A 24,841-nucleotide genomic window follows, 5' to 3' on the forward strand; every position below is an offset into this window, starting at 1 on the left:
TTGATAAGTTCGAATTTTCTTCTTCTGTCTTCTACTCTTCTTTTCCTCTGACACTTCAAGGAATCTCTATACTGTGACATAGAGGATTCCACATTCTTGTTCCCTTCTCTTCCTTATGAGCAGGAGCAAAGACAAAAACATTCTTGTTGAGGCTGATCCTAAACCTGAAAGGACCTTGAGAGAAAGCTAAGAGAGCCAAAGCACAACTCTCTTTAGAGGACCTGACCGAATCTTCAAAGAAGAAGAACACATGGCAGCCGAAAACAACAACAATGCCAACAATGCAAGGAAGGTGCTGGGTGACTTTGCTGCACCTATCCCAACTTTATGAGAGAAGCATCTCTATCCCTGCCATTAGAGCAAACAACTTTGAGCTTAAGCCTCAACTAGTTCTCTAATGCAACAGAATTGCAAGTTCCATGGACTTCCATTGGAAGATCCTCATCAGTTTTTAGCTGAATTCTTGCAAATCTGTGACACTGTCAAGACTAATGGGTTGACCCTGAGGTCTACAGACTTCTGCTATTCCCTTTTGCTGTAAGAGACAGAGCTAGAACATGGTTGGACTCTCAACCTAAAGAAAGCCTGGACTCTTGGGAAAAGCTAGTCAATGCCTTCTTGGCAAAGTTCTTTCCACCTCAAAAATTGAGTAAGCTTAGAGTGGAAGTCCAAACCTTCAGACAGAAGGAAGGAGAATCCCTCTATGAAGCTTGGGAAAGATACAAACAATTAATCAGAAAGTGCCCCTTTGACATGCTTTCTGAATGGAGCATCATAGGTATTTTCTATGATGGTCTCTCTGAACTGTCCAAGATGTCTTTGGATAGCTCTGCTGGAGGATCTCTTCATCTGAAGAAGACGCCTACTGAAGCTCAAGAACTGATTGAAATGGTTGCAAATAACCAATTCATGTACACTTCTGAAAGGAATCCTGTGAACAATGGGATAGTCAGAAGAAAGGAGTTCTTGAGATTGACACTCTGAATGCCATACTGGCTCAGAACAAAATATTGACTCAACAAGTCAATATGATTCTCAAAGTCTGTCTGGAATGCAAATGCACCAAGCAGTACTAAGGAAGCTTCATCTGAGGAAGAAGCTTATGATCCTGAGAACCCTTCAATGGAAGAGGTGAATTACATGGGAGAACCCTATGGAAACACCTATAACCCTTCATGGAGGAATCATCCAAATCTTTCATGGAAGGATCAACAGAGACCTCAACAAGGTTTCAATAACAATAATGGTGGAAGAAACAGGTTTAGCAATAGCAAGCCTTTTCCATCATCTTCTCAGCAACAGACAGAGAGTTCTAAGCAGAATACTTCTGACTTAGCAACCATGGTCTCTGATCTAATCAAAACCACTCAGAGTTTCATGACTGAAACAAGGTCCTCCATTAGAAATTTGGAGGGACAAGTGGGTCAGCTGAGCAAGAAGATTACTGAACTCCCTCCTAGTACTCTCCCAAGCAATACAGAAGAAAATCCAAGAGGAGAGTGCAAGGCCATCAACATGGCCGAATTTTGGGAGGAAGGAAAGGCAGTGAACGCCACTGAGGAAGACCTCAATGGACGTCCACTGGCCTCCAATGAGTTCCCCAATGAGGAACCATGGGAATCTGAGGCTCAAAATGAGACCATAGAGATTCCATTGGACTTACTTCTGCCATTCATGAGCTCTGATGAGTATTCTTCCTTTGAAGAGGATGAGTATATCACTGAAGAGCAAGTTGCTAAATACCTTGGGGCAATCATGAAGCTAAATGACAAGTTATTTGGAAATGAGACTTGGGAGGATGAACCCCTTTGCTCACCAAAGAACTAGATGACTTGTCTAGGCAGAAATTACCTCAAAAGAGACAAGATCCTGGAAAGTTTTCAATACCTTGTACCATAGGCATCATGACTTCAAGAAGGCCTTGTGTGACTTAGGGTCAAGTGTGAACCTCATGCCTCTCTCTGTAATGGAGAAGCTAGGGATCTTTGAGGTACAGCTGCAAAAATCTCACTAGAGATGGCAGACATTCAAGAAAACAAGCCTATGGACTTGTAGAGGATGTTCTGGTTAAAGTTGAACACCATTACATCCTACTGATTTCATAGTCCTAGAGACTGGAAAGTGCATGGATGAATCCATCATCCTTGGCAGACCCTTCCTAGCCACAACAAAGGCTGTGATTGATGTTGATAGAGGAGAGTTGACCATTCAAGTGAATGATGAATCCTTGGTGTTTAAGGCCCAAGGATATCCCTCTGTCATCATGGAGAGGAAGCATGAAGAGCTTCTCTCAAAGCAGAGCCAAATAGAGCCCCCACAGTCAAACTCTAAGTTTGGTGTTGGGAGGCCACAACCAAACTCTAAGTTTGGTGTTGAACCCCCACATTCAAACTCTAAGTTTGGTGTTGGGAGGTTCCAACATGGCTCTGAATATCTGTGAGGCTCCATGAGAGTCCTCTGTCAAGCTACTGACATTAAAGAAGCGCTTGTTGGGAGGTAACCCAATGTTATATTTTATCTATTTTCTTTTGTTATTTTATTTTTTTGTAGGTTGATGATCATGAGAAGTAACAAAATTAATGAAAAAAGCAAAAACAGAATGAAAAACAGGAAGAAAAATAGCACACCCTGGAGGACGCACCCACTAGCGTTTAAACGCCAGTGAGGTTAGCTGTTGGGCGTTTAACGCCCAGTCTGGCACCATTCTGGGCGTTTAACGCCAGAAAGGGGCAACAGACTGGCGTTAAACGCCAGAAAAGGGCAAGAAGCTGGCGTTTAACGCCAGAAATGGGCACCAGCCCGGCGTTTAACGCCAGAATTGGCACAAAACGAGATTTTGCTTGCCATTTGGTGCAGGGATGACTTTTCCTTGACACCTCAGGATCTGTGGACCCCACAGGATCCCCACCTACCCTACCACTCTCTCTCTTCTTCACCCATTCACCAATCACCTCAACACCTCTTCCCCAAAAACCCTTCACCTATCAAATCCCATCTTTCTCTTCACCACTCACATCCATCCTTCATAAAACCCCACCTACCTCACCATTCAAATTCAAAAACACTTTTCCACCCAAACCCACCCTCAAATGACCGAACCCTACCCTTCCCCTTCCCTATAAAACCCTCCTTCACTCCTTCATTTTCACACAACCTAAACACCATTTCTCTCCTCTTGGCCGAACACAAAGGCCATTCCCTTTCTTCTCATTTCTTCTTCTTCTACTCTCTTCTTTCTTCTTTGCTCGAGGACGAGCAAACATTTTAAGTTTGGTGTGGTAAAAGCATTGCTTTTTGTTTTTCCATAACCATTTATGGCATCCAAGGCCGGAGAAACCTCTAGAAAGAGGAAGGGGAAGGCAAAATCTTCCACCTCCGAGTCATGGGAGATGGAGAGATTCATCTCAAGGGTGCATCAAGACCACTTCTATGAAGTAGTGGCCTTGAAGAAGGTGATCCCCGAGGTCCCTTTTTCACTCAAAAAGGGTGAATATCCGGAGATCCAACATGAGATCCGAAGAAGAGGTTGGGAAGTTCTTACCAACCCCATTCAACAAGTCGGAATCTTGATGGTTCAAGAGTTCTATGCCAATGCATGGATGACCAAGAACCATGACCAAAGTGTGAACCCGAATCCAAAGAATTATCTTACTATGGTTCGGGGGAAATACTTGGATTTTAGTCCGGAAAGTGTAAGGTTGGCATTCAACTTGCCTATGATGCAAGGAGATGAACATCCTTACACTAGGAGGGTCAACTTTGATCAAAGGTTGGACCAAGTCCTCACAGTCATATGTGAAGAGGGCGCCCAATGGAAGAGAGATTCAAGAGGAAAGCCGGTTCAATTGAGAAGGCATGACCTCAAACCCGTGGCTAGGGGATGGTTGGAGTTTATACAACGCTCAATCATTCCCACTAGCAACCGGTCCGAAGTTACCATAGACCGGGCTATCATGATCCATAGCATCATGATTGGAGAAGAAATAGAAGTTCATGAGGTTATAGCCCAAGAACTCTATAAGGTGGCGGACAAGTCCTCTACCTTGGCAAGGTTAGCCTTTCCTCATCTCATTTGTCACCTCTGTTATTCGGTTGGAGTTGACATAGAGGGAGACACCCCTATTGATGAGGACAAGCCCATCACTAAGAAGAGGATGGAGCACACAAGAGACCCCACTCATCATGAGATCCCTGAGATTCCTCAAGGGATGCACTTTCCTCCACAAAACTATTGGGAGCAACTGAACACCTCCCTAGGAGAATTGAGTTCCAACATGGGACAACTAAGGGTGGAGCACTGATGAGCGGATAATTTGTATACTTTTTGGCATTGTTTTTAGTATGTTTTTGTTATGATCTAGTTAGTTTTTAGTATATTTTTATTAGTTTTTAGTTAAAATTCACTTTTCTGGACTTTACTATGAGTTTGTGTGTTTTTCTGTGATTTCAGGTATTTTCTGGCTGAAATTGAGGGACCTGAGCAAAAATCTGATTCGGAGACCAAAAAGGACTGCAGATGCTGTTGGATTCTGACCTCCCTGCACTCTAAGTGAATTTTCTGGAGCTACAAAAGCCCAATTGGCGCGCTCTCAACGGCGTTGGAAAGTAGACATCCTGGGCTTTCCAGCAATATATGATTGTCCATACTTTGCCCAAGATTTGATGGCCCAAACCGGCGTTTAAAGTAACCTCAAGAAATCCCAGCGTTAAACGCTGGAACTGGCACCCAAATGGGAGTTAAACGCCCAAACTGGCACCAAAGCTGGCGTTTAACTCCAAGAAGAGTCTCTGCACGAAAAATGCTTCATTGCTCAGCCCAAGCACACACCAAGTGGGCCCAGAAGTGGATTTTTATGTCTTTTACTCATCTCTGTACACCCTAGGCTACTAGTTTTCTATAAGTAGGACCTTTTACTATTGTATAAAAAATCTTTTGATCTTTTGGAACCTTTTTCTTTAAATCTTTTGATCACCTTAGATCTCTAGATCATCTTTGGACATTTTAGTTCTTAGATCATTGGGAGGCTGGCCATTCGGCCATGCCTAGACCTTATGCTTATGTATTTTCAACGGTGGAGCTTCTACACACCATAGATTAAGGTGTGGAGCTCTGCTGTACCTCGAGTATTAATGCAATTACTATTGTTCTTCCATTCAATTCCGCTTGTTCTTTATCCAAGATATCACTTGTTCTTCAACTTGATGAATGTGATGATCCGTGACACTCATCATCATTCTCACCCATGAACAAGGTGACTGACAACCATTCTTGTTCTACAAGCGATCAAGGCCCTAGTGAATATCTCTTGGATTCCTGATTGCACGATGCATGGTTGATCGCCTAACAACCGAGTGCTCGTCTGACAAACGAGCCAACCATTCCGTGAGATCAGAGTCTTCGTGGTATAGGCGAGAACTGATGGCGGCATTCAAGAGAATCCGGAAGGTCTAACCTTGTTTGTGGTATTCTAAGTAGGATTCAATGATTGAATGACTGTGACGTGCTTCAAACTCCTGAGGGCGGGGCGTTAGTGACAGACGCAAAAGAATCACTGGATTCTATTCCGGCCTGATTGAGAACCGACAGATGAATTCCGCTATGCTGTGACAGAGCATATGCAATCGCTTTCACTGAGAGGATGGGAGGTAGCCACTGACAACGGTGAAACCCTTGCTTAAGCTTGCCATGGAAAGGAGTAAGAAGGATTGGATGAAGACAGTAGGAAAGCAGAGAGACGGAAGGGAAGGCATCTTCATGCGCTTATCTGAAGTTCCTACCAATGAATTACATAAGTATCTCTATCTTTACCTTTGTGTTATTTTCGTTCGTCACCATTATCATTTGAGTTTGCCTGACTAAGATTTACAAGATGACCATAGCTTGCTTCAATACTAACAATCTCCGTGGGATCGACCCTTACTCACGTAAGGTTTATTACTTGGACGACCCAGTGCACTTGCTGGTTAGTTGTGCGAAGTTGTGTAATGCCATGGTATTGAGCTACCAAGTTTTTGGGGTTCATGACCGGGGATTATGAGAGTTGTGAAAAGTATTGTTCACAATTTCGCGCACCAAGTTTTTGGCGCCGTTGCCGGGGATTGTTCTAGTTTTGAGCAAGCTTTTGGTAACATCAGTGCCAAGATCCGGCAACAACATCAAGTTTTTGGTGTTATTGCCGGGGATTGTTCTAGTTTGGACAACTGACGGTTCATCTTGTTGCTTAGATTAGGTATTTATTTTTTTCGAAATTCTTGAAGATGAGTTCTAGAGTTTCATGATGATTTGTTGAAATCTGGCTGGCTAAGAAGCCATGTCTAATTTCATTGGACCGAGGTTTCAACTTATCACCACAAGAGCTTGTTGATTTCTTATCAATCTTGCTTTTGGAGCAGTGATCTGCTAAGGCTTGGCTGGCCTCTGGCCATGTCTAGTGTTTTGGACCGAAGCTTTCTTTGAAAGCTTGGCTGGCTGTGAAGCCATGTCTAATTCCTGGACCGGAGTCTTAGACTAGCATTGCACTGATTCCTGGAATTCTCATTAAGAATTTTGATACTTTTTTGCACTTAATTTTCGAAAAACACAAAAAAAATTTTTACAAAATCATAAAATCCAAAAAAAAAATATTTCTTGTTTGAGTCTAGTGTCTCATCCTAAGTTTGGTGTCAATTGCATGCATGTGTCTAAGTGATCTTCAAGATGTTCTTGATGATTTACTTGCTCTGATCTTTGAATTCAATTGACTTGATTGTTTTGTGTGTCTCATATGCATTTTCATTTTGTTAGTGTCAGTAGTATACAAACTGCTAAGTTTGGTGTCTTGCATGCATTGTTATTTGATTCTTGTTGTATTTTGGTTTGTCCTTATTATTAAAAATCCAAAAATATTTTTAATTTGTGTCTTTTCAAGTCAATAATACAGAGAATTGAAGATTCAGAACATACAGCAGAGGAATTGCACAGAAAAAGCTGGGCGTTCAAAATGCCCAGTGAAGAAGGACAGACTGGCGTTTAAACGCCAGCCAGGGTACCTGGTTGGGCGTTTAACGCCCAAAAGGGTAGCATTTTGGGCGTTAAACGCCAGAATGTGCACCATTCTGGGCGTTTAACGCCAGGATGGCTAGAAGGGAAGATTTTGTTTTCAAATCAAATTTTTTCTAAGTTTTCAAAATCTTTTCAAAATCAAATCTTTTTCAAATCAATTTTTCAATCAAATCTTTTTCAAAAACCAATTTCTTTCCATTTTTAAAGATACTTACTATCAATTAATGATTTGATTCAACATTTCAAGTATGTTACCTTTTCTGTTGAGAAAGGTTTAATGTTTGAATCATATCTTTTCTTGTTAGTCAAGTTTTTAATTTTCAAATCAAATCTTTTTAAAATGTTTTTCAAATCATATCTTCTCAATCACATTTTTTTAAAAACAATCATATCTTCTTAACCACATCTTTTTCAAAATAGTTTTCAATCAAATCTTTTTGATTTCTAATTTCAAAATCTTTTTCAAAAATCACTTGATTTCTTTTCCATTTTCATTTTCGAAAATTAAGTAATGTTTTTCAAAAATGTTTTCAAAATTTTCACTTAATTTTCGAAAATTACTTCCCTCCTTCTCACATCCTTCTTTTTATGGACTAACACTATTCCTTAATGCAAAATTCGAACTCCATCTTCTTTGATAAGTTCGAATTTTCCACTTCTGTCTTCTACTCTTCTTTTCCTCTGACACCTAAAGGAATCTCTATACTGTGACATAGAGGATTCCACATTTTCTTGTTCTCTTCTCTTTCTTATGAGCAGGAGCAAAGACAATGGCATTCTTGTTGAGGCTGATCCTGAACCTGAAAGGACCTTGAAGAGAAAGCTAAGAGAAGCCAAAGCACAACTCTCTTTAGAGCACCTGAACGAATTCTTCAAGGAAGAAGAACTCATGGCAGCCGAAAACAACAACAATGCCAACAATGCAAGGAAGGTGCTGGGTGACTTTACTGCACCTACTCCCGACTTCTATGGGAGAAGCATCTCTATCCCTGCCATTGGAGCAAACAACTTTGAGCTTAAGCCTCAATTAGTTTCTCTAATGCAACAGAATTGCAAGTTCCATGGACTTCCATTGGAAGATCCTCATCAGTTTTTAGCTGAGTTCTTGCAAATCTGTGACACTGTCAAGACTAATGGGGTTGACCCTGAGGTCTACAGACTGATGCTATTCCCTTTTGCTGTAAGAGACAGAGCTAGAACATGGTTGGATTCCCAACCCAAAGAAAGCCTGGACTCTTGGGAAAAGCTAGTCAATGCCTTCTTGGCAAAGTTCTTTCCACCTCAAAAATTGAGTAAGCTTAGAGTGGAAGTCCAAACCTTCAGACAGAAGGAAGGAGAATCCCTCTATGAAGCTTGGGAAAGATACAAACAATTGATCAGAAAGTGTCCCACTGATATGCTTTCTGAATGGAGCATCATAGGTATTTTCTATGATGGTCTCTCTGAACTGCCAAGATGTCTTTGGATAGCTCTTCTGGAGGATCTCTTCATCTGAAGAAGACGCCTACTGAAGCTCAAGAACTGATTGAAATGGTTGCAAATAACCAATTCATGTACACTTCTGAAAGAAATCCTGTGAACAATGGGACTAGTCAGAAGAAAGGAGTTCTTGAGATTGACACTCTGAATGCCATATTGGCTCAGAAAAAAATATTGACTCAACAAGTCAATATGATTTCTCAAAGTCTGTCTGGAATGCAAAATGCACCAAGCAGTACTAAGGAAACTTCATCTGAGGAAGAAGCTTATGATCCTGAGAACCCTTCAATGGAAGAGGTGAATTACATGGGAGAACCCTATGGAAACACCTATAATCCTTCATGGAGGAATCATCCAAATCTTTCATGGAAGGATCAACAGAGACCTCAACAAGGTTTCAATAACAATAATGGTGGGAGAAACAGGTTTAGCAATAGCAAGCCTTTTCCATCATCTTCTCAGCAACAGACAGAGAGTTCTAAGCAGAATACCTCTGACTTAGCAACTATGGTCTCTGATCTAATCAAAACCACTCAAAGTTTCATGACTGAAACAAGGTCCTCCATCAGAAATTTGGAAGGACAAGTGGGTCAGCTGAGCAAGAAAATTACTGAACTCCCTCCAAGCACTCTCCCAAGCAATACTGAAGAAAATCCAAAAGGAGAGTGCAAAGCCATCAATATGGCCGAATTCTGGGAGGAAGAAGAGGCAGTGAACGCCACTGAGGAAGGCCTCACTGGGCGTCCACTGGCCTCCAATGAGTTCCCCAATAAAGAACCATGGGAATCTGAGGCTCAAAATGAGACCATAGAGATTCCATTTGACTTACTTCTGCCATTCATGAGCTCTGATGAGTATTCCTCCTCTGAAGAGGATGAGTATGTCACTAAAGAGCAAGTTGCTAAATACCTTGGAGCAATCATGAAGCTAAATGACAAGTTATTTGGAAATGAGACTTGGGAGGATGAACCTCCTTTGCTCACCAAGGAACTGGATGACTTGTCTAGGCAGCAACTGCCTCAAAAGAGGCAGGATCCTGGGAAGTTTTCAATACCTTGTACCATAGGCACCATAACCTATAAGAAGGCCTTGTGTGACTTAGGGTCAAGTGTAAACCTCATGCCTCTCTCTGTAATGGAGAAGCTAGGGATCTATGAGGTGCAAGCTGCAAAAATCTCACTAGAGATGGCAGACAATTCACGAAAACAAGCCTATGGACTTGTAGAGGATGTTCTGGTCAAGGTTGAAGACCATTACATCCCTACTGATTTCATAGTCCTAGAGACTGGGAAGTGCATGGATGAATCCATCATCCTTGGCAGACCCTTCCTAGCCACAGCAAGGGCTGTGATTGATGTTGATAGAGGAGAGTTGATCATTCAAGTGAATGAAGAATCCTTGGTGTTTAAGGCCCAAGGATATCCCTCTGTCATCATGGAGAGGAAGCATGAAGAGCTTCTCTCAAAACAGAGCCAAACAGAGCCCCCACAGTCAAACTCTAAGTTTGGTGTTGGGAGGCCACAACCAAACTCTAAGTTTGGTGTTGAACCCCCACATTCAAACTCTAAGTTTGGTGTTGGGAGGTTCCAACACGGTTCTGAGCATTTCTGAGACTCCATGAGAGTCCTCTGTCAAGCTAGTGACACTAAAGAAGCGCTTGTTGGGAGGCAACCCAATGTTTTATATTTAATTATTTTCTTTTGTTATTTTATCTTTTTTGTAGGTTGATGATCATAAGAAGTCACAAAAACAATGAAAAAAGCAAAAACAGAATGAAAAACAGGAAGAAAAACAGCACACCCTGGAGGAAGATGCTGCTGGCGTTTAAACGCCAGTAAGCCTAGCAGTTGGGCGTTTAACGCCCAGTCTGGCACCATTCTGGGCGTTTAACGCCAGAAAGGGGCACCAGACTGGCGTTAAACGCCAGGAAAGGGCAAGAACCTGGCGTTAAACGCCAGGAATGGGCACCAGCCCGGCGTTTAACGCCAGAATTGGCTCAAAACGTGAATTTTGATGCCATTTGGTGCAGGGATGACTTTTCCTTGACACCACAGGATCTGTGGACCCCACAGGACCCCACCACCACTCTCTCTCTTCTTCCCCCATTCACCAATCACCTCAACACCTCTTCCCCAAAAACCCTTCACCTATCAAATCCCATCTTTCTCTTCACCACTCACATCCATCCTTCATAAATCCCCACCAACCTCACCCTTCAAATTCAAACCACTTTCCCTCCCAAACCCACCCATAATGGCCGAACCATTACCCCCTCTCTCCTATATATACCCTTCTTCAACCCTTCATTTTCACACAACCTAAACACCACTTCTCCCCCTCTTTGGCCGAACACACCACCATCTCCCTCTTCCTCATTTCTTCTTCTTCTACTCTCTTCTTTCTTCTTTTGCTCGAGGACGAGCAAACATTTTAAGTTTGGTGTGGTAAAAGCGTTGCTTTTTCGTTTTTCCATAACCATTTTGGCATCCAAGGCCGGAGAAACCTCTAGAAAGAGGAAAGGGAAGGCAAAAGCTTCCACCTCCGAGTCATGGGAGATGGATAGATTCATCTCAAGGGTGCATCAAGACCACTTCTATGAAGTTGTGGCCTTGAAGAAGGTGATCCCCGAGGTCCCCTTTTCACTCAAAAAGGGTGAATATCCGGAGATCCGACATGAGATTCAAAGAAGAGGTTGGGAAGTTCTTACCAATCCCATTCAACAAGTCGGAATCTTGATGGTTCAAGAGTTCTATGCCAATGCATGGATCACCAAGAACCATGACCAAAGTGTGAACCCGAATCCCAAGAATTATCTTACTATGGTTCGGGGGAAATACTTGGATTTTAGTCCGGAAAGTGTGAGGGTGGCGTTCAACTTGCCTATAATGCAAGGAGATGAACATCCTTACACTAGAAGGGTCAACTTTGATCAAAGGTTGGACCAAGTCCTCACAGTCATATGTGAATAGGGCGCACAATGGAAGCAAGATTCAAGGGGAAAGCCGGTCCAATTGAGAAGGCATGACCTCAAGCCCGTGGCTAGAGGATGGTTAGAGTTCATACAACGCTCAATCATTCCCACTAGCAACCGGTCCGAAGTTACCATAGACCGGGCCATCATGATCCATAGCATCATGATTGGAGAAGAAATAGAGGTTCATGAGGTCATAGCCCAAGAACTCTATAAGGTGGCGGACAAGTCCTCTACCTTGGCAAGGTTAGCCTTTCCTCATCTCATTTGTCACCTCTGTTATTCAGTTGGAGTTGACATAGAGGGAGACACCCCCATTGAGGAGGACAAGCCCATCACTAAGAAGAGGATGGAGCACACAAGAGATCCCACTCATCATGAAATCCCTGAGATTCCTCAAGGGATGCACTTCCCTCCACAAAACTATTTGGAGCAACTAAACACCTCCCTAGGAGAATTGAGTTCCAACATGGGACAACTAAGGGTGGAGCACCAAGAACACTCCATCATCCTTCATGAGATTAGAGAAGATCAAAGAGTCATGAGGGAGGAGCAACAAAGACAAGGAAGAGACATTGAGGAGCTCAAGCACTCCATAGGATCTTCAAGAGCAAGAAAGAGCCGCCATCACTAAGGTGGACCCGTTCTTTGATTTCCTTGTTATTTGTTCTTCTGTTTTTCGAATTTTTAGTGCTTATGTTTATCCATGTTTGTGTCTTGTGATCATTAGTGTCTTAGTGTCTATGCCTTAAAGTTATGAATGTCCTATGAATCCATCACCTTTCTTAAATAAAAATGTGCTTAATTGAAAAAGGAAGAATTGCATGAATTTTGAATTTTATAACAGTTTAATTACTTTGATGTGGTGGCAATATTTTTGTTCTCTGAATGTATGCTTAAACAGTGCATATGTATCTTGAATTTGTGGTTCATGAATATTGGCCCTTGAAAGAATGATGAAAAAGGAGACATGTTACTGAGGATCTGAAAAATCATTAAAATGATTCTTGAAGCAAGAAAAAGCTATTCAAAAAAAAAGAAAAAAAAAGAGAAAAATCGAAAAAAAAAGAAAACGAAAAAAAAAGAGAGAAATAAGAGTTGTGATCCAAGGCAATAAGAGTGTGCTTAAGAACCCTGGACACTTCTAATTGGGGACTTTAGCAAAGCTGAGTCACTATCTGAAAAGGTTCACCCAATTATGTGTCTGTGGCATGTATGTATCCGGTGGTAATACTGGAAGACAGAGTGCTTTGGGCCACAGCCAAGACTCAATAAATAGCTATGTTCAAGAATCATCATACTTTACTAAGAGAATCATTAACACTATCTGGACTCTGAGTTCCTAAAGAAGCCAATCATTCTGAATTTCAAAGGATAAAGTGAGATGCCAAAACTGTTCAGAGGCAAAAAGTTAAAAGCCCCGCTCATCTAATTAATACTGATCTTCACAGATGTTTTTGGAATTCATTGCATATTCTCTTCTTTTTATCTTATTTGATTTTCAGTTGCTTGGGGACAAGCAACAATTTAAGTTTGGTGTTGTGATGAGCGGATAATTTGTATACTTTTTGGCATTGTTTTTAGTATGTTTTTGTTATGATCTAGTTAGTTTTTAGTATATTTTTATTAGTTTTTAGTTAAAATTCACTTTTCTGGACTTTACTATGAGTTTGTGTGTTTTTCTGTGATTTCAGGTATTTTCTGGCTGAAATTGAGGGACCTGAGCAAAAATCTGATTCGGAGACCAAAAAGGACTGCATATGCTGTTGGATTCTGACCTCCCTGCACTCGAAGTAGATTTTCTGGACCTACAGAAGCCCAATTGGCGTGCTCTCAACGGCTTTGGAAAGTAGACATCCTGGGCTTTCCAGCAATATATGATAGTCCATACTTTGCCCAAGATTTGATGGCCCAAACCGGCGTTCAAAGTCACCTCAAGAAATCCCAGCGTTAAACGCTGGAATTGGCACCCAAATGGGAGTTAAACGCCCAAACTGGCACCAAAGCTGGCGTTTAACTCCAAGAAGAGTCTCTGCACGAAAAATGCTTCATTGCTCAGCCCAATCACACACCAAGTGGGCCCGGAAGTGGATTTTTATGTCTTTTACTCATCTCTGTACACCCTAGGCTACTAGTTTTCTATAAGTAGGACCTTTTACTATTGTATAAAAAATCTTTTGATCTTTTGGAACCTTTTTCTTTAAATCTTTTGATCACTTTAGATCTCTAGATCATCTTTGGACATTTTAGTTCTTAGATCATTGGGAGGCTGGCCATTCGGCCATGCCTAGACCTTATGCTTATGTATTTTCAACGGTGGAGCTTCTACACACCATAGATTAAGGTGTGGAGCTCTGCTGTACCTCGAGTATTAATGCAATTACTATTGTTCTTCCATTCAATTCCGCTTGTTCTTTATCCAAGATATCACTTGTTCTTCAACTTGATGAATGTGATGATCCGTGACACTCATCATCATTCTCACCCATGAACAAGGTGACTGACAACCATTCTTGTTCTACAAGCGATCAAGGCCCTAGTGAATATCTCTTAGATTCCTGATTGCACGATGCATGGTTGATCGCCTGACAACCGAGTGCTCGTCTGACAAACGAGCCAACCATTCCGTGAGATCAGAGTCTTCGTGGTATAGGCGAGAACTGATGGCGGCATTCAAGAGAATCCGGAAGGTCTAACCTTGTCTGTGGTATTCTGAGTAGGATTCAATGATTGAATGACTGTGACGTGCTTCAAACTCCTGAGGGCGGGGCGTTAGTGACAGACGCAAAAGAATCACTGGATTCTATTCCGGCCTGATTGAGAACCGACAGATGAATTCCGCTATGCTGTGACAGAGCATATGCAATCGCTTTCACTGAGAGGATGGGAGGTAGCCACTGACAACGGTGAAACCCTTGCTTAAGCTTGCCATGGAAAGGAGTAAGAAGGATTGGATGAAGACAGTAGGAAAGCAGAGAGACGGAAGGGAAGGCATCTTCATGCGCTTATCTGAAGTTCCTACCAATGAATTACATAAGTATCTCTATCTTTACCTTTGTGTTATTTTCGTTCATCACCATTATCATTTGAGTTTGCCTGACTAAGATTTACAAGATGACCATAGCTTGCTTCAATACTAACAATCTCCGTGGGATCGACCCTTACTCGCGTAAGGTTTATTACTTGGACGACCCAGTGCACTTGCTGGTTAGTTGTGCGAAGTTGTGTAATGCCATGGTATTGAGCTACCAAGTTTTTGGGGTTCATGACCAGGGATTATGAGAGTTGTGAAAAGTATTGTTCACAATTTCGTGCACCAAGCACCAAGAACACTCCATCATCCTCCATGAAATTAGAGAAGATCAAAGAATCATGAGAGAGGAACAACAAAGACAAGGAAGAGACATTGAGGAGCTCAAGCACTCCATAGGATCTTCAAGAGGAAGAAAGAGCCGCCATCACTAAGGTGGACCCGTTCCTTAATTTCCTTGTTCTTTATTCTTCTGTTTTTCGAATTTTGTGCTTATGTTTATCCATGTTTGTGTCTTGTGATCATTAGTGTCTTAGTGTCTATGCCTAAAAGTTATGAATGTCCTATGAATCCATCACCTTTCTTGAATAAAAACGTGCTTAATTGAAAAGGAAATAATTGCATGAATTTTAAATTTTATAACAGTTTAATTATTTTGATGTGGTGGCAATGTTTTTGTTTTCTGAATGTATGCTTAAACAGTGCATATGTATCTTGAATTTGTGGTTCATGAATGTTGGCTCTTGAAAGAATGATGAAAAAGGAGACATGTTACTGAGGATCTGAAAAATCATTAAAATGATTCTTGAAGCAAGAAAAATCATTTCTATTCAAAAAAAAAGAAGAAATAAAGTTGTGATCCAAAGGCAAAAAGAGTGTGCTTAAGAACCCTGGACACCTCTAATTGGGGACTCTAGCAAAGCTGAGTCACAATCTGAAAAGGTTCACCCAATTATGTGTCTGTGGCATGTATGTATCCGGTGGTAATACTGGAAGACAGAGTGCTTTGGGCCACAGCCAAGACTCAATAAGTAGCTATGTTCAAGAATTATCATACTTTACTAGGAGAATCAATAACACTATCTGGATTCTAAGTTCCTAAAGAAGCCAATCATTCTGAATTTCAAAGGATAGAGTGAGATGCCAAAACTATTCAGAGGCAAAAAGCTAAAAGCCCCGCTCATCTAATTAATACTGATCTTCACAGATGTTTTTGGGATTCATTGCATATTCTCTTCTTTTTATCTTATTTGATTTTCAGTTGCTTGAGGACAAGCAACAATTTAAGTTTGGTGTTGTGATGAGCGGATAATTTGTACGCTTTTTGGCATTGTTTTTAGTATGTTTTTAGTATGATCTAGTTAGTTTTTAGTATATTTTTATTAGTTTTTAGTTAAAATTCATTTTTCTGGACTTTACTATGAGTTTGTGTGTTTTTCTGTGATTTCAGGTATTTTCTGGCTGAAATTGAGGGACCTGAGCAAAAATCTGATTCAGAGACCAAAAAGGACTGCAGATGCTGTTGGATTCTGACCTCCCTGCACTCAAAGTGGATTTTCTGGAGCTACAGAAGCCCAATTGGTGCGCTCGCAACGGCATTGGAAAGTAGACATCCTGGGCTTTCCATCAATATATGATAGTCCATACTTTGCTCAATATTTGATGGCCCAAACCGGCGTTCAAAGTCACCCTCAGAAATCCCAGCGTTAAACGCTGGAACTGGCACCAAAATGGGAGTTAAACGCCCAAACTGGCACTAAAGCTGGCGTTTAACTCCAAGAGAAGTCTCTGCACGAAAAAGCTTCATTGCTCAGCCCAAGCACACACCAAGTGGGCCCGGAAGTGGATTTTTATGTCATTTACTCATTTCTGTAAACCTTAGGCTACTAGTTTTCTATAAGTAGGACCTTTTACTTGTATTATGATCTTTCGATCATGTTTTAATGATTGAACCCTCTTTGGGAGGCTGGCCATTCGGCCATGCCTAGACCTTGTTCTTATGTATTTTCAACGGTGGAGTTTCTACACACCATAGATTAAGGTGTGGAGCTCTGCTGTACCTCGAGTATTAATGCAATTACTATTGTTCTTCTATTCAATTCCGCTTGTTCTTGTTCTAAGATATCACTTGTTCTTCAACTTGATGAATGTGATGATCCGTGACACTCATCATCATTCTCACCTATGAACGTGTGACTGACAACCACCTCCGTTCTACCTTCGATTGGGTGAATATCTCTTGGATTCCTGATTGCACGATGCATGGTTGATCGCCTGACAACCGAGTGCTCGCCTGACAACCGAGCCAACCATTCCGTGAGATCAGAGTCTTCGTGGTATAGGCTAGAACTGATGGCGGCATTCAAGAGAATCTGGAAGGTCTAACCTTGTCTGTGGTATTCTAAGTAGGATTCAATGATTGAATGACTGTGACGTGCTTCAAACTCCTAGCAGGCGGGGCGTTAGTGACAGACGCAAAAGAATCGCTGGATTCTATTCCGGCCTGACCGAGAACCGACAGATGATTAGCCATGCTGTGACAGAGCATAGGAACATTTTCACTGAGAGGATGGGAGGTAGCCACTGACAACGGTGAAACCCTTGCATAAGCTTGCCATGGAAAGGAGTAAGAAGGATTGGATGAAGACAGTAGGAAAGCAGAGAGACGGAAGGGAAGGCATCTTCATGCGCTTATCTGAAGTTCCTACCAATGAATTACATAAGTATCTCTATCTTTATCTTTATGTTTATTTCGTTCATCACCATATCCATTTGAGTTTGCCTGACTAAGATTTACAAGATGACCATAGCTTGCTTCATACTAACAATCTCCGTGGGATCGACCCTTACTCGCGTAAGGTTTATTACTTGGACGACCCAGTGCACTTGCTGGTTAGTTGTGCGAAGTTGTGTAATGCCATGGTATTGAACACCAAGTCTTTGGGGTTCATGACCGGGGATTATGAGAGTTGTGAAAAGTATTGTTCACAATTTCGCGCACCAGAGCCACTTATCAAAGGCTAATGAATAAAGTCTTCTCAGATCACATCGGAAAAATCATGGAGGTCTACGTAGATGACATGTTGATAAAGACACAAAGCGAAGAGACATTGCTAACCGATTTGATTCAAGTATTCGATACCATAAGGAAGCACGGCATGCGACTCAACCCGGCTAAATGCACCTTCACAGTAGAAGCAGGTAAATTTTTAGGATTTATGCTCACACAAAGGGGAATCGAGGAAAATCCAAATAAATGCCAGGCCATACTCAACATGAAGAGCCCAACCTGCGTCAAAGAGGTACAACAGCTCAATGGAAGGTTGGCAGCCTTGTCCAGATTCCTAGCAAGATCAGCAATAAGATCCCTCCCTTTCTACGCTACCTTAAAGAAGGGAAAGAACTTCGAATGGACAGCAGAATGTGAACAAGCTTTCAAAGACTTCAAAGAATTCTTGGGGCAACCACCTATCCTATCTCGACCACAAGAGGCAGAATCGCTCATACTATACCTCGTAGTAGGAAGTCGGGCAATAGCCTCAGCGCTGATTCGAGAAGACGAAAGAGGAAAACAACCAGTCTACTTCATTAGTAAAGCACTACAGGGGTCAGAGCTAAATTACCAGAAAAAAGAAAAATTTGCATACGCTCTGATACTCACATCCCGGCGACTTCGCCCATACTTCCAGGCACATACCATCAAAGTTCGGACCAATCAGCCCATAAAAGGGATATTACAGAAAACAAATTTGGCAGGAAGAATCCTACAATGGGCAATCGAGTTGTCCGAGTTCGACCTCCAATACGAGGCACGGACAGCCATCAAATCACAACACCTGGCCGATTTCATCGCAGAATTCACAGACATCCCGGAAATCCCCATAGAGTGGAACATATACGTCGACGGATCCTCAAATAAAACAGGAAGCGGTGCGGGTGTAATAATCGAAAGCAACCAAGGAACTCAACTTGAGCTCTCCCTTAAATTCGGATTCCTGGCTTCGAACAATCAAGCGGAATACGAAGCGCTACTAGCCGGTTTGAAGCTGGCTAGGGTGGTTGGAGCTCGGAAACTCAACATCTACAGCGACTCACAAGTCGTTACCTCACAAATAACAGGAAGCTACCAAGCTAAAGACCTGACCATGAAAAAATATTTGGATAAAACCAAAGAACAGCTCGGACAACTCGGAGAATACAGGATCTACCACATTCCCCGTGAGCAAAATGCCCGAGCTGATGCACTTTCAAAATTAGCCAGCACCAAACCAGGGGGCAACAACAGAAGTCTCGTCCAGGAGATACTACAGAACCCGTCAATATCGGAAGCAGAAGTCCTAGCCATAATAGGTCAGGATCAAGGATGGATGACCCCCATAATAAATTACCTCAAAACAGAAGCACTCCCTATAGATGAAAATGAGGTAAAAAGGCTGAAAAGGGAGGCACAATACTACACTATCATAAACAACACACTATACAAAAGAGGGATATCAACACCTTTACTAAAATGCGTACCGACTTCTAACACAAAGGAAGTCTTGGAGGAAGTGCACAGCGGCATTTGTGGTAATCATCTCGGAGCGCAAGCTCTCACCAAAAAGATACTCCGAGCGGGATTCTATTGGCCAACTCTACAAAAGGGGGCTATAGAATTTGTGAGGACATGCCCACCATGCCAGAAGCATGCCAACTTTCACATTGCCCCACCAGAAAAGCTCATCAGCGTGACCTCGCCCTGGCCATTTGCGAAATGGGGACTCGACCTTCTCGGACCCTTCCCACAGGGATCGGGACAAGTAAAATTCCTCATAGTAGGAGTAAACTATTTCACAAAATGGATCGAGGCAGAACCCCTAGCCAACGCCACCACTCAAAGAAGTCAAAAATTCCTATATAAGAACATTATTACGAGGTTCGGGGTACCATACTCCATCACCACGGACAACGGTACCCAATTTACAGAGGGAGGCTTCAGAAAACTGGTGGCCGACTTGAACATAAAATACCAGTTCACCTCCGTCGAACATCTCCAAGCCAATGGACAAGCCAAAGCGGCCAACAAAGTCATTTTGGCCAGACTAAAGCGGAGGCTACAAGAAGCAAAGGGAGCTTGGGTCGAGGAACTTCCACAAGTCCTATGGGCGTATCGAACAACCCCCTATTCTACTCTAAACGAATCACCATTCCGACTAGCATACGGAGCGGAGGCAATGATTCCAATAGAAATCGAGGAAGGATCTCCCCGAGTAGTCCACTACAATGAACGAGTAAACTCCAAACTTCAGAGAGAAGAGCTCGACTTGTTACCCGAGATCCAAGAAAGAGTTCGAATCAGGGAAGAAGCTCTAAAGTGACGAATGGCTTCCAGATATAATCAAAAGGTAGTGCCGAGAAGTTTTGTAGAGAATGATCTCATCCTAATCATAAATGACATTGGAACAACTTGACCCGGAGAAGAAAAGCTGGCAGCAAACTGGAAAGGACCCTACCGAGTCACTGAAGTACTGGGGAAGGGATACTACAGACTGTCCGAGCTTGATAGACGAGAGCTTCCCCGATCATGGCACGCCTGCAACCTAAGAAGGTACTACAATTAGAAAAGGTAAAGGATCTCACTAAATGGATGCACTCTTTTTCCTGAAAAGGTTTTTTAATGAGGCACCATATCGAGACCTAGATCATACCCGACTTAAAGGGACAGGGAAATTCCCACATGTATATATTTGCATTTTTTCTTTGAATAAAGTTTATTGAGATATTCTACAAGATTCCAAGACGCATTAATCTGAAGTATTCATCGTCCAATTATAAAGCAACAGGTCGGCAGAAAGTGAAAAACAAATTCACTGCGCGACCACGATAAAGACAATCGTCTGATAAAGGTGAAAATGCGATTCACCCAAAAGACGATCTAAAGATGCCAACCATTTTCTACAAATCGGCAAAGATGAACACAGAGTAATGTAAGAAGTTATCGAAAGCAATCCAAAAAAAAGAACCTGACGAGGTCTTACGGATAGCTAATATAATAACTTAAAGGACTGGCCGACGTTTAGAAGTCGGACCAAGTCAACCCAAGTTATAAGTAAACCCTGAAAAGAGGTCTGGCCAACCCTATTAAAGAGGATTACTTTAACTTAGAAGGGTCTGACATAACAAAGTCAGCCTAAAACTAAAAAAGTTATACAAGTGGTCCCTGAAAGAGATCTGACAAAGATCCAAGAAAGAGGACTACAAAAAATAACTTAAAGGAGACTGACATAACCAAGTCGAACTCCTACCATTAAAAAAGTTATGCAAGTAGTCCCTGAAAAAGATCTGACAAAGATCCAAGAAAGAGGACTACGAAAAATAACTTAAAGGAGACCGACATAACCAAGTCGAACTCCTACCACTAAAAAGTTATACGAGTAGCCCCTAAAAGAGATCTGACAAAGATCCAAGAAAGTGGACTACGAAAAATAACTTAAAGGAGACCGACATAACCAAGTCGGACTCCTACCACTAAAAAGTTATCTACATAATCCTTCAAAGAGACTGAGTAAAGGCCCAGAAAAGGGGATCACAAAAATAACTTTTGAGGGGGACCAACATAAATCGGTCATAAGGTGCTAAAAATACAAACAAAAGCGAGGAAACCGAGAAACAAGTCGGACCCCCCACAGGCACGGCCTCAAAAGGATCCAAGCTACAAATGATAAGCACGCAAACAACTTAAAGAGGCCAGACAGCAAAATTTCAACAAATATCATGCATAATACGATAAAGCTCCAAGAGGCCACCACAAAACTAACCTCGGAAGCTACTTTTGTTTTTCAAAAAGAGTTGCAAGGCAGACAACTAGAAGCGTCAAGAAGAACAAACAAAACAAAGTTCAAAAGCCCACAAACCGGGCTATTTACACAAAATATCCAGAAAAAGATCAGCTTTCCCGGCAGCATCAGTATGAGGAGAAGGAGGACGAGTCTGAAGGGGCACGGCATCTACGGTTCCATCATCCCGGTTTAGAATCTGGCAATCCGAATCAGATATAACGGGAGGAACAGAGGAGGTCGACACCTTAAGAGAAGGCACTGGGGGAGGATCAGCCTCATCATCATCCTGGTCATCAGGGACAATCTTACCATCCTTCACGACATTGTCCAGGCTAATGAGAGTCAAGTCGGCATCAGGAGCAACAACCCGGAACTGTTCCATCAGGTTCTCGGAGGCAGCAGTTACGCTACCCACAAGGTGACCTTGAAGCTCACTATAATTAACCCGAGCTATTTCCAAATCCTCCCGAAGATGCATCAATTCCCTATAAGCCGAGACATAGCTATCCTTATGTTTCAACGCCATGTCTTCAGCCAGCTTCAAAGAAGCAGCAAGGGCAACAGAGCTCGCCTTCTCACTCTCCAGCTCCTTCTCCACCTTCGCTAACTTCACCTCCAACTCCTCCTTCAAACCCTTGATTCGATCAAATTCTGACTTGGCCTCTTCCATAAGAGATCTTGTGGCATGAATCGGAATCCCTTGAATTGTTCGGAATATAGCGGCACCCATATGAGCCATTGGTGGACGAAATTGTGATCACATCAATGTAGTATTTTTTGTTATTGTATGGAATCATTATTATGGCACTTATGTGTGGACACAACTCCGTTCAACTCACCAGCAAGTGTATTGGGTCGTCCAAGTAATACCTTACGTGAGTAAGGGTCGATCCCACAAAGATTGTTGGTATGAAGCAAGCTATGGTCACCTTGTAAATCTCAGTTAGGTAGATTAAATAGTTTTGGGTTTCGAAAATTAATAATAAAAAGAAAATAAAAGGGATAGAAATACTTATGTAAATTAATAATGGGAATTTCAGATAAGTGTATGGAGATGCTCTTGAATCTCTACTTTCCTATTACAGTCATCCAATCCTTCTTACTCCTTTCCATGGCAAGCTGTATGTAGGGCATCACCATTGTCAATGGCTACATCCCATCCTCTCAGTGAAAACGTTCCTATGCTCTGTCACAGCACGGCTAATCATCTGTCGGTTCTCAATCAGGTTGGAATAGAATCCCTTGATTCTTTTGCGCTTGTCATCACGCCCAGCCTTCAGGAGTTTGAAGCTCGTCACAGTCATTCAATCCCAGAATCCTACTCGGAATACTATAGACAAGGTTTAGACTTTCCGGATCCTCATGAATGCCGCCATCTATCTAGCTTATACCACGAAGATTCTGTTGGGGAATCTAAGAGATATGCGCCCGGCCTAAAGTAGAACGGAAGTGGTTGTCAATCACGCGTGTTCACAGGTGAGAATGATGATGAGTGTCACGGATCATCACATTCATCAAAGTTAAGTGTAACGTATATCTTGGAATAAGAATAAAAGAGAATTGAATAGAAAGTAATAGTAATTGTATTGAAACTTGAGGTACAGCAGAGCTCCACACCCTTAATCTATCGTGTGTAGAAACTCCACTGTTGAAAATACATAAGTGAAAGGTTCAGGCATGGCCGAATGGCCAGCCCCCATGGTCTAAGGACTAGGCGTCCAGAGATGTCTAATACACTAGTAAAAAGTCCTATTTATAATAAACTAGCTAATAGGGTTTACAAGAGTAAGTAATTGATGCATAAATCCACTTCCGGGGCCCACTTGGTGTATGTTTGGGCTAAGCTTGGTCTATCCACGAGCTGAGGCTTTTAATGGAGTTGAACTCCAAGTTATAACGTGTTTTGGACGTTTAACTCCGGATCATGACGTGTTTCTGGCGTTTAACTTCAGACAGCAGCATGTACTTGGCGTTCAACGCCAAGTTACGTCGTCAATTTCGGAATAAAGTATAGACTATTATATATTGCTGGAAAGCTCTGGATGTCTACTTTCCAACGCCGTTGAGAGCGCGCCAATTGAAGTTCTGTAGCTGCAGAAAATCCATTTCGAGTGCAGGGAGGTCAGATTCCAACAGCATCAGCAGTCCTTTTGTCAGCCTTTTTCAGAGTTTTGCTCAAGTCCCTCAATTTCAGCCAGAAATTACCTGAAATCACAGAAAAACACACAAACTCATAGTAAAGTCCAGAAATGTGAATTTAACATAAAAACTAATGAAAACATCCCTAAAAGTAGCTTGAATGTACTAAAAACTACCTAAAAACAATGCCAAAAAGCGTATAAATTATCCGCTCATCACAACACCAAACTTAAATTGTTGCTTGTCCCCAAGCAACTGAAAATCAATTAGGATAAAAAGAAGAGAATATACTATAAATTTCAAAATATCAATCAATATTAATTATAATTAGATGAGCGGGACTTGTAGCTTTTTGCTTCTGAACAGTTTTGGCATCTCACTTTTTCCTTTGAAGTTTAGAATGATTGGCTTCTCTAGGAACTTAGAATTTCGGATAGTGTTATTGACTTTCCTAGTTAAGCATGTTGATTCTTAAGCACACTCTTTTTTGCTTTGGATCACGACTTTAACCACTCAGTCTCAAGCTTTTCACTTGGACCTTCATGACACAAGCACATGGTTAGGGACAGCTTGATTTAGCCGCTTAGGCCTGGATTTAAATTCCTTGGGCCTTCCTATCCATTGATGCTCAAAGCCTTGGATCCTTTTTACCCTTGCCTTTTGGTTTTAAGGGCTATTGGCTTTTTCTGCTTGCTTTTTCTTTTTCTTTCTATTTTTTTTCGCCAATTTTCTCTCTTTTTTTTTCGCAAGCTTTCTTTTTCACTGCTTTTTCTTACTTCAAGAATCAATTTCATGATTTTTCAGATTATCAATAACATTTTTCTTTGTTCATTATTCTTTCAAGAGCTAACAATTTTAACATTCATAAACAACAAGATCAAAAATATGCACTGTTCAAGCATTCATTCAGAAATCAAAAAGTATTGTCACCACATCAATATAATTAAATTAAATTCAAGGATAAATTCGAAATTCATGTATTTCTTGTTCTTTTGAATTAAAACATTTTTCATTTAAGAGAAGTGAAGGATTAATGGATTTATTCATAACTTTAAGACATAGTTACTAACTACTAATGATCATGTAATAAAGACACAAGTATAGATAAACATATAACATAAAAAAAATGAAAAGCAGAAGAAAAGTTTAAGAACAAGGAATGAGTCCACCTGAGTGAGGATGGCGCCTTCTTGAAGGTCCAATAGTGCTTTTTGAGCTCCTTTATGTCTCTTCCTTGCTTCTGTTGCATGATCCATAGTGATTTTGGTGTTCCTATCCTTAGTTGCTTCCAATAATTATGTGGAGGAACATGTATCCCCTGAGGTATCTCAGGGATTTCTTGAAGAGGGAATTTCTCATGC

The 24,841-nt window shown here is 41.6% G+C and overlaps 2 non-coding genes across 2 annotated transcripts; both read right to left on the bottom strand.

Moving 5' to 3' along the window:
• Positions 1 to 651: 651 nt before the first annotated feature.
• LOC112704266 (small nucleolar RNA R71) lies at positions 652 to 759 on the bottom strand. The gene has a single exon (XR_003154901.1). It is a non-coding gene; the product is annotated as a small nucleolar RNA R71 (small nucleolar RNA).
• Positions 760 to 8,336: 7,577 nt separating this feature from the next.
• On the bottom strand, positions 8,337 to 8,444 carry LOC112704296 (small nucleolar RNA R71). The gene has a single exon (XR_003154929.1). It is a non-coding gene; the product is annotated as a small nucleolar RNA R71 (small nucleolar RNA).
• Between the last annotated feature and the right edge of the window lie 16,397 nt (positions 8,445 to 24,841).

This window comes from Arachis hypogaea, chromosome 7, assembly GCF_003086295.3.
Source record: "Arachis hypogaea cultivar Tifrunner chromosome 7, arahy.Tifrunner.gnm2.J5K5, whole genome shotgun sequence".
NCBI classification, from domain to species: domain Eukaryota; kingdom Viridiplantae; phylum Streptophyta; class Magnoliopsida; order Fabales; family Fabaceae; genus Arachis; species Arachis hypogaea.